Source organism: Natator depressus, chromosome 14 (assembly GCF_965152275.1).
Source record: "Natator depressus isolate rNatDep1 chromosome 14, rNatDep2.hap1, whole genome shotgun sequence".
Classification (NCBI taxonomy): Eukaryota; Metazoa; Chordata; order Testudines; family Cheloniidae; genus Natator; species Natator depressus.
The window spans coordinates 30,546,537-30,555,646 of NC_134247.1; the positions used below are offsets into that span (position 1 = coordinate 30,546,537).

General features: G+C 59.6%; 1 long non-coding RNA gene across 1 annotated transcript; it reads right to left on the bottom strand.

Annotated features, from left to right (window-relative positions):
* Window positions 1-402: 402 nt before the first annotated feature.
* Window positions 403-3,063, bottom strand: LOC141998214 (uncharacterized). The gene is made up of 3 exons (XR_012641808.1): window positions 2,901-3,063; window positions 1,695-1,796; window positions 403-562 (listed from the first exon to the last, which is right to left on the bottom strand). It is a non-coding gene; the product is annotated as an uncharacterized LOC141998214 (long non-coding RNA).
* Between the last annotated feature and the right edge of the window lie 6,047 nt (window positions 3,064-9,110).

Here is a 9,110-nt window from a genome sequence, read left to right on the forward strand (position 1 = left end):
TAAGGGATGCTGGGAAGGGCCAGGGATGGGAGAAGAGCCACCAACTCCTCAGCCAGAAGGGGCCAGGGCTAAGAGGAGCCCCCCATCCTCATCTGGCTACCCAAGAGCACTGGCTCTTCAAGTCAATCTGGGATCTCAGTACCCCTTTGGCCCCATGCCACCCAGAAGACACTCAAGCCAGCCTAGCCTGAGAGAGGGGCGGTCTCCTTTTGAGAGGGCTGACAGCGAGTGATCCCCGCAGTCAGACACGGACACTAGAGGTGCCCCGAGCCAGCCAGCCAGGCCTGGCATTCAGCAACTGGAAGCTCATTTACTCAGAGCTGCTCCTCGAGCCCAGGTTCTCCTGCAGCAGCTGCTGAGCCAAGACCAGAACGTTGCAATTCGAGCATCTCTCACCATTTCCTGCTCACTGTTGATCTCAGCCAGGGAGGCGCTGAGCGCAGAGCAGTAGGTCAGGCTGTAGGTCCAGTTCCTTTCGGCCTCAGAGAAATAGTAGCATTTCCCTTGGTATGCGATACAGCAACGGGCCCCGGTTCAGCTGACGGAAGCTTAGGTCTCCACACTGAGAATGAGACAGCGACACATGGTGTGAGCGAGACCCGCCACCCGCCAACGAGGAGAACAGGGGGAGATCAGCCCCTGCGCCCCAGGCTTCTGAGATCCCTCGAACCAGGGTGGGTACTGAAAGGCTGTGAGGGAGCCAGGAGGACGCTGGGAATCCAGCCCCAGAGGGGGGTTATCTGACTCTGCTCTCCCTCTCTTGGGTTCACATTCAACAGGAATGCAGCTGACAAGCAGCTCATGCCATGAAGCCCAGGACAGAGAGCTGGGCCCAAGCTCAGTGTTACAACACGGGGTGGGCAGAGAGCCACATAGGGAGGGGACAGTTACCAGGGGGCCAGCAGGGGGGCAATAATTAATGGGTAGGAGATTAACTTCAACATGATTTGCCAGGTCTAGTACCCCAAGGAGTTCTGCTAGCCTGGACTGCTGCCCCCTCCCCCTGCTCTGCGCTTTGCTTCCCTGGAGAGGCAGGTTGAGATGAAGACGGGAACAAATTCCCTTTCCTTCAGGAGACCGAACGCCCGCTGCCCGGCCTGTCCAGCGCAGCCAGCCAGGTTCACGGTCACCACAAACAGCTGCCATCTGCGCTCGCACACGCTGTCTGTGCAGGCGGGGACGTCAACAGCGAGACGAGACCCTGCCCTGCCGAGGTCACCAATGGGTGGGTTTCACACTGCGTTAAGGGAGGTGTCGGTACTGCGTTCCACGGCTCCTTTCAGTGACACGCCAGCAGCTGCCCAGCACTGGGCACCACCCGGGGATGCAGGAAGGCCAGGCTGGCACCTCAGGGCGACACGCTGCAGGCAGAGGGCCCAGCTCATTGCTGCCCTGCACCGTCAATCACCCCCACTCTGCATGGCTATCAGTGACCATGCCTGGGGCCCGGCAACAGTGACTTGGACCCAAAGTGCTCAGAGATGGGCCGGGGGGAGCTAATTTCAGTCCCGACACAGAGAGTGCCCAGGTGCAGGGGTCTGGGAGGGAGCAGGAGGAGGGTCTTGGAGGAACATCCCCCAGGAATCCTCTGTCTCAGGGGCAGAAGCCAGACAGGCCAGGAGGAGAGACTGACTGTGGTGGCTCCAGGGGGAATGGGATGTGCAGAGAGGGGGAAGGGAAGGGTGAGAACTCACCTGCCAGGACAATGATGAGAACTAAGAACATGGTTGCGAGGGCGACTGCGAGCACAATTGTACATTTCTTGTAGTTATATTTCCTGCAGTTAGGACAAGGATCTGAAACAGAAAGACCCGTCAGGCAGGGCCGCGAGGACACGTCTCCCCCACGGCACCAGGGCTGGAGCTGCCTTAGAACAGTGGTTCTCACCCACCAGTTCGTGTACCCTTGGGGGTAAGCAGAGGTCTTCCACGGGGCACATCAACTCATCGAGAGATTTGCCTCATGTTACGACAGGCAACATAAAAAGCACTAAGTCAGTACAAGCTAAAATTTCATACAGACAATGACTCGTTTATACTGCTCGATAGACTATACATGGAAAGGTACAGCTTTGATAGTCCAATTGATCTATTTCATAATTAAATACGCAACAATGAGAGAGTCAGCAATTTTTCCGGAATAGTGGCTGTGACACTTTTGTATTTTTATGTCCGATTTTGGAAGCAAGTAGTTTTTTTAAGTGAGATGAAACTTAGCAGAGTGCAAGACAAATCAGCCTCCTGACAGGGCGACAGTCGTCTGGAAAGGCTGAGAACCACTGAACTCAAACATGCACCGTTCTGTCGATTGCTCCTTCCATCAGATGCTCTGGGAGAGGAGCCCGGAGGGTCAGGCAGGCTGGGGCTGGCAGAACAGCCCCTCCTTCCCCTCAGCCCAGTGCCCTCCCCTGGGCACTCCCAGCCAGGCTGCCAGGAGGCCTGGTGAGCTCAGGGGCACAGAGATAAGGACCCGCATGTCCTGGTGGCAGTTGCTCCAACTGCCCCCCCACCATCCCCACCCCCATTCTGCCCCCTGCCGAGCGCTGGCTGGGCCCACACTGCCGAGTGCCCCTGTCCCCACACACTGGGGTCTCACACTGGCCATACACAGCAGAAGGGGGGAGAACGAACCAGGCCGAGATGGGCCAGGGCTGTCACAGGGGGTCTGACACACCCAGCCCAGGAGGGCCCTGAACAGCCCCACGGCCACCGCTGTGTCTGCCAGACAGCAGCTGTGAGCCAGGGATCAGTGCCCTGAGAGCCCCTGGGGGTGATCCAGTCCCTGCTGCCCACAGACGGGGGGTTGCTGGGCACTCGCTGCTGCCACTGAGAGCCTGGCCCCATGTGGGGCAGCCTCAGTGTCTCTCTCCAGCCTGTTCCCAGGCAGCGACACCCCATTACCTGGCTCCCCTCCAGTCTCCAGGTGTCCATTGCACTCAACAGGCCACTCCTGCAGCGGCTCTTCGCTCCCAGCAGGTCCAGCTGCTGGCCCCCCCATTGTCTCTCTCAGCCACACTCAGGCCGCACACTCTGCTGGAGACGCTGGGCTGGGGTCAGCTCCTCTCTGTGACTGGGTCCGATTCAGCAGCAGCGAAGCAGAGCTGGGGCCGGGGTCCTGGCCCTGGCTCCCCGCACATCCTGCTCCGGACTCTCCGGCCGATCTGAAAGTCGAGACGGACCCAGCAGGACAGGTCAGTGTGGGGGGAGGGGCACGATTTGTGGTTTCTCGTTCCCTGCCCAACAGCCCAACCCCCAGCCAGAGGCGGTGCCAGGATGATTGAACCCCCTTAAACGCCATCGGCCCCTCCATCCCCCAGGGCTTCAGAGACCTGATCTGCTAGGGACCCCACCCGCCGCGCACCACCCCCGCGTGACAGGCACCCAGCTGGGGTTGACAGGAGGAAAAAGCCCTCCCTCCCCACACATACCTCCTGCAATCGAGAGCAAGTCGAGAATCCTAGCAGGAGTGGGGAGTTGGTGGGCAGGGGGAGAGAACCAGGATGGATTGAGTAAAATCAAGGCAATTAAATCACCAAGTCCAACGCCTCAATTGAAATGATCAATTTTAATCAACTTATCAATTTACACTTCAGTAATTTTCTAAGGCCAAGTGCCCACCCAGTGGGCGACAGAACCATTAAAACTTCATGTTCAAAACTTCCCCCACAGGGGGGTGGGGAGGGGCGGGGAAATTGTGGGAGTGGCCCTTTCCTTCCCCCTTTTTCATTGGGAACGCAGGCAGGGGCAGGATGCCTGTGGGAAGCCCAGCCTGGGGCCTCCCAACATTGCGGGGGACAGGGGGCAACAGTGCGCTGATGCCCCGCCCCCCCCCCAGCTTGGGGCCATGGGAGGGGAAGGACCCAGGTAGCTCCATGCTGCACACAGGTGCCCCATCCCCAGCGAGCAGAGCAGAGGGGTGGGGAGAGCCACCAGACACCTAAGACAGGCCCTGCCCCCAGAGGAGAAGAAAGGGGGAAAAAGAGAGCCCCCCCAGTCCAGAGAGGAGAAAAAGGGAGGGGAGGCACCCCCCCCCCGCAGCCCGGAGAGTAGAGGAAGAGAGGACAGACGGCCCCCCCAGCCCAGAGAGGGAGAAAGGGGGGGGACAGAGGCGGGGGGGGTGAGACATGAGAGAGGACCCCCCCCACACTCAGAGAGAGGGAGGGGAAAGGGGGGAGTGGGGGAATAGAGAGCCCCCCCAGTCCGGAGAGGGGGAATGGAGACGATGCCCAGCCCACGAGTCGGGGTAAGGATGGAGGAGGGTTCGGGGGGGTTCCAGCCCCTGCCCCCCCCGTCCGGCGCTCCCCCCACGAGCCCAGCAGGGGTTGCACGTGTCTCACCGGCTCAGCAGCGACTGTCCGCGCCTGGAGCCTCCCCGTCCTCTGCGAGGCTCCACCCCTGCTCTCCGGGGCCCTTTAAAGCCTCGCGCAGACTCCACCCCCGCCCCGCCCATCCTGGCGCTTGTGGCCAATGGAGAGAGAGAGAGAGAGAGGGGCGGCCGGAGATGAGTTTGTCCCGCAACCCTGCAACCCGCCCAGCAGGGGGAGTTTAAACCTCGGTCACATTTTACTGGAATTCATTAGCCAGCTGCCGGCTTCCACTGAGAATTCCCTCCCCTCCCCCTCCCCCTCTCCGGGCTGGGGGGGGGAGGCCTCTGTCCCCTGCCCCTCCCCCTCTCCGGGCTGGCGGGGGGGAGGCCTCCATCCCCTCCCCCTCCCCCTCTCCGGGCTGGTGGGGGGGAGGCCTCCATCCCCTCTCCCTCCCGCTCCCTCTCCCTCTCTCCGGGCTGGGGGGGGAGGCCTCCATCCCCTCTCCCTCCCCTCCCCCTCTCCGGGCTGGGGGCGGGAGGCCTCCGTCCCCTCTCCCTCTCCCTGTCCCTTCCCCTTCCTGGCTGATGGGGGGAGGCCTCCGTCCCCTCTCCCTCTCTCTCCCCTCCCCCCTCCAGGCTGGGGGGTGGGGTCTCCGTCCCCTCTCCCTCCCTCTTCCCCTCTCCAGGCTCGGGGGGTGTCCTGGAGTCCCTGGGTGATGCTCTGGAGCTGCTCCCCATGAAGCCAGGCAGGACTCTGGGGCAGTCTCCTCTCTGGGAGCAGCCTGTCTGCAGGACACCCAGCTCACCCGGCTCCACCTTCCTGGGTCGGAGCATTCAGCATCCTCTGCCCCTCCGTGCGCTTCCCCCAGCGAGTCCGCTCAGGCGGGGTCTTGGGGAAGCCAGAGGGTCCTGCCCCCCAACTCCACGGTCAGATGGGACTCAGCCAGCCAGTAAAACAGAAGGTTTATTAGATGCAGGAACATGGTCTAACACAGAGCTTTCAGGTGCAGAGAACAGGACCCCTCAGCTGGGTCCATTTTGGGGGGCAGTGAGCCAGAGAACCCCGTCTGCACTTCACTCCATGTCCCCAGCCAGCCCCAAACTGACTCCCCCTCCAGCCCCTCCTCCTCTGGGCTTTGTCCCTTTCCCGGGCCAGGAGGTCACCCGATTCCTTTGTTCTTCAACCCTTTAGCTCTCATCTTGCAGGGGGGAAGGGCTCAGGCCATCAGTGGCCAGGAAACAGGGTGTTGGCCATTGTCTGCGTCCAGACCCCTGCCCACACCTGCCCTCTAGGGCTCTGCAAAGATCATACACCCTTCTCCCACCCTCTAGATACTTAAGAACTGCTTAGGGGAAACTGAGGCACCCCCACACTCTTCAGAGGAAACATTAAGAACAGTCCCACTTCGTCACATCTCTCCCCCCTTCGAGATCGAACTGAGCGGGGTCACTTTAGCTGGTGACCTGGGGAACTTCGAAGCCACCAATGTTCCCATGGATGCCCCAGCATCTCTCCCGTTCCTTGGTGGGATTTACCCCAGAGCCTTCCAGTTTCAGGCCCTCCCTTAGGTCGGGGGTGGTCGATAGCACTCGCAGGCCACATGTGGGAAGGTTTATGCGGCCTGTGCCCTTTGGCCACCCCAAAACCCCCGGGGGTCAAACTGGAATCGGGTCTTCTCCCAGCGCTCCAGTCTGGAGGCCTGCAATTCGGGCTCTCTTGGTTAAGAGCCCCCCTCTTGACCTGGGCCACATACCGTTCACTGACACAACTCGCATGGAGACATTCCTTTCTCAACAACCTTGTCTCCCCAACAAGCTGGCCAAACACAGCCACTTGGTTAGAGGACTGTTTAACTTTCTTAACAGCTTTCACTCCATCTGAGACCTTCTCAAAGCTCTCCACCCTGGATCTTTCAACAGGAAAGTCAGTGGCTTCATTCACAACAGAACATTTCTGGCTGTTAGGAACGGAGACTTTCTTGCTTAAATCACTTTCACACCCTTCAGTGGCAGTAAACTCCTTGCAAAGACTCCATGAGGATTCCTTTCCCTAGGGCTTGTCTCTGCGACAATTCACCCCTCACAGAAATTCTGCCTTTACCCTCTCCACCGAGGGCTTGCTCTAGAGGAACACTTTCCTGAGCAACAACAGACTCTTTCTGGGTCTCACTTACGTCCAGAATCACCTCTGGCCCATCAGGCGGATTCCTACCCAATCCCCTTTCAGGCAAACTGACAGGCTTCCTAGATAAAAGGTCAGAAGCATTCTCCTTCCCTTTGCCACACACTAGGAACAGGCAAAACACAAGCAGCAGACTTGTCTGGGCTCTGGGATTTTACAGAGACACTGACTGGATGCGACCTAGTTACAGGGCCATTCTCCCGAGCAGATCCAAACTTAGGACCCTTCCCTTCCTGGGCTTTAGCTGAATCCAGAACCAGCTCTGAGACGACTGCATGACCCTCAACCATCACAGGCTGAAAGGCCCCTTCTGTCTGCTCCACAGACAAAGAAGAGCCGGACACACTTTCTCCTTTCCCAGACCCACAGCTTGGGATCTCTTTCCCCTTGTCCCAGCACACAAGGCTGGTCACAGACAACTGCTTGGAGATCAGGGTAGCTCTCTCCCTAGGCAAGTCAATACCCCTGACAGACACAGGCATGTTTCCTTCACTGTCACAATTCTCCACCCAGCTAACAGGTAAGGTCCAGGGACACTCATCTTCCACTCTCCTCGTCTTCCCACCCTGATGACTAGACAAAGCCATCAGCTCACAAGGCTGCCTAGGCTCATCCAGACTTTCCTTACCAAGCACCTTGCCACTCCCAACAGATGCCCTGCCCTGCCTGTGTCTCCCCTCACTCAGCTGGGGTCTCAGCTTCCACTGTGCTCAGCACTGCCCTTACTGTCCCAGTGGGGATAGGCAGCAAGCTCGCTGCTTTCCTCACTGCATCAGAGCCAGTGTGAGCCCCCTCTCCGGTGTGCAAGGGGGTGGGGAGCATCTCTCTGTCCCACCCAGCCCCAGGGGGCTGGTTACAGGCAGGCAGGTAGCCTGAGCCTAGCAGCTCCTCCCTGCTGCCAGCCAGGTCATCTGCATTTTCACTGACCATTTCCCTCTCCGCCGATTGGTTCCCTGCATTCAAATTCAAACCCTTGGCAGTTACAGGAACAGGGCCTGGATCCTGTCCCAAAGAGACACAGTCACCCCATAACAGGGTCTCACAGCTGATATCCTGGAGAACGCCAACGGCCAGCCAGCCCGACCCCTCCTGGGTCTGCACAGGGATCTGGGCCATAGGCAGGGTGAGGGGCTTCATCCCTGGGACCCTCACCCAGCCCCTCAGCATCTGAGGCTGCACTACCCAGGGCCTGACAACAGTTCTCTCTGTCCCAGGACCTCGCCGTCCCAGGAATGTCTCCCCATTGACCGTCACCTTCCGCTCCCACTGGAGGTCTGAGGGGCCTGGCCCCAGGAAACTTCACAGAGACATATAGGTTGGGGTCAGGAGTGGGAGCCTGTCCACCTCCCCACCCATCTGGCTGACGGAGTCTACGGCCTTGGGACCCAGCAAGGGAGCTAGACACTGGGGCTTTTCCGCAGGGTCCCCCTGGTTCAAATCGCCAGCCTGCTCAAAGGCAGTGAGGTGGGCATCCACATCCCCCCCTCCTTAACCAGGGGCAGCAATTTAGTCTTGAGGCTCCCTGTGGAGCTGGCACCCCAGGGTCTATCCCCACTCACCCCTGGGAGGCCTAGGCCTCTCCGCTCCCCCACCGCCAGTTCATGCTGCTGCTGCTTCTGCAGCTCTTTCTCGGGCTCTCGCTGTCTCTCACGGTCCTCTTGCTCTCTCAGACTCAGCTCCAATCCCATCCTTCTCCGATCCCCTGATGGGGAACCCGATCGTGAAGAGCCTCGTCTGGTCGGGGACAGGAGTCTTGGCGATGCCTAGCTACCTCTCCAGCTGCTCCCAGATACTGCTTTAGCTCCATTTGGGGTCAGGAATCTGTCCCTTAGAGCGGTCATCCTCCTCCAGCTGCACGATTAACTGTGCTTTGGTGAACTTTCCAATGCTCAACCCCCTCTTTCTGCACAGGGTTACAATGTCCTTCTTAAGGAGACGGTGACAGGCCATCACTCCGCTCTTCCCAAGTTGTTGCGGACTCACAGGCCTGTGTGCTCTCAGCTCCCCACGGTTTCCAGGGAGAACCCCTGATGTGCCAGCCCTTCTCGAGGTCACCACCTCTTTGCCAGGGTCGAGCTGCAGACTCCTCCGCCCCTTGGACCGCTCGCTGCAATTCCCAGGGGAACCCTGTTACTGCAAAAGTCCTTCTCTCTCCCAGGGCCAAGCCACAGGCTCCTCCGCCACTGAGACTGCTCACCACAGTCCCCAGGGGGACCCCATTACTGCACAGACCTTCTCGCTGGTCACACACTCCCAGGGGTTAACCGCCCCCTGAAACCGCTCCTCTCTGAGCCTTCAGCACACCTGGTCCTCGTCAATCCCCCTTTGTGTTACTGCTCCTCAGTCACTTAGTGCAGGAAGTGCCATCCATGGGGTGCAGTACATCCCACTGCTGCCACCAGTTCTCACGGAGTCCCTGGGCGACGCTCTGGAACTGCTCCCTATGAAGCCAGTCAGGACTCTGGGGAAGTCTCCTTTCTGTGAGCAGACTGTCTGCAGGACACACAGCTCACACAGCTTCCACCTTCCTGGGACTGACCTCGGAGCATTTAGCATCCTCTCTGCCCCTCCCGGCGCTTCCCACAGCGAGTCCACCCAGGCGGGGTCCTGGGGAAGCCAAAAG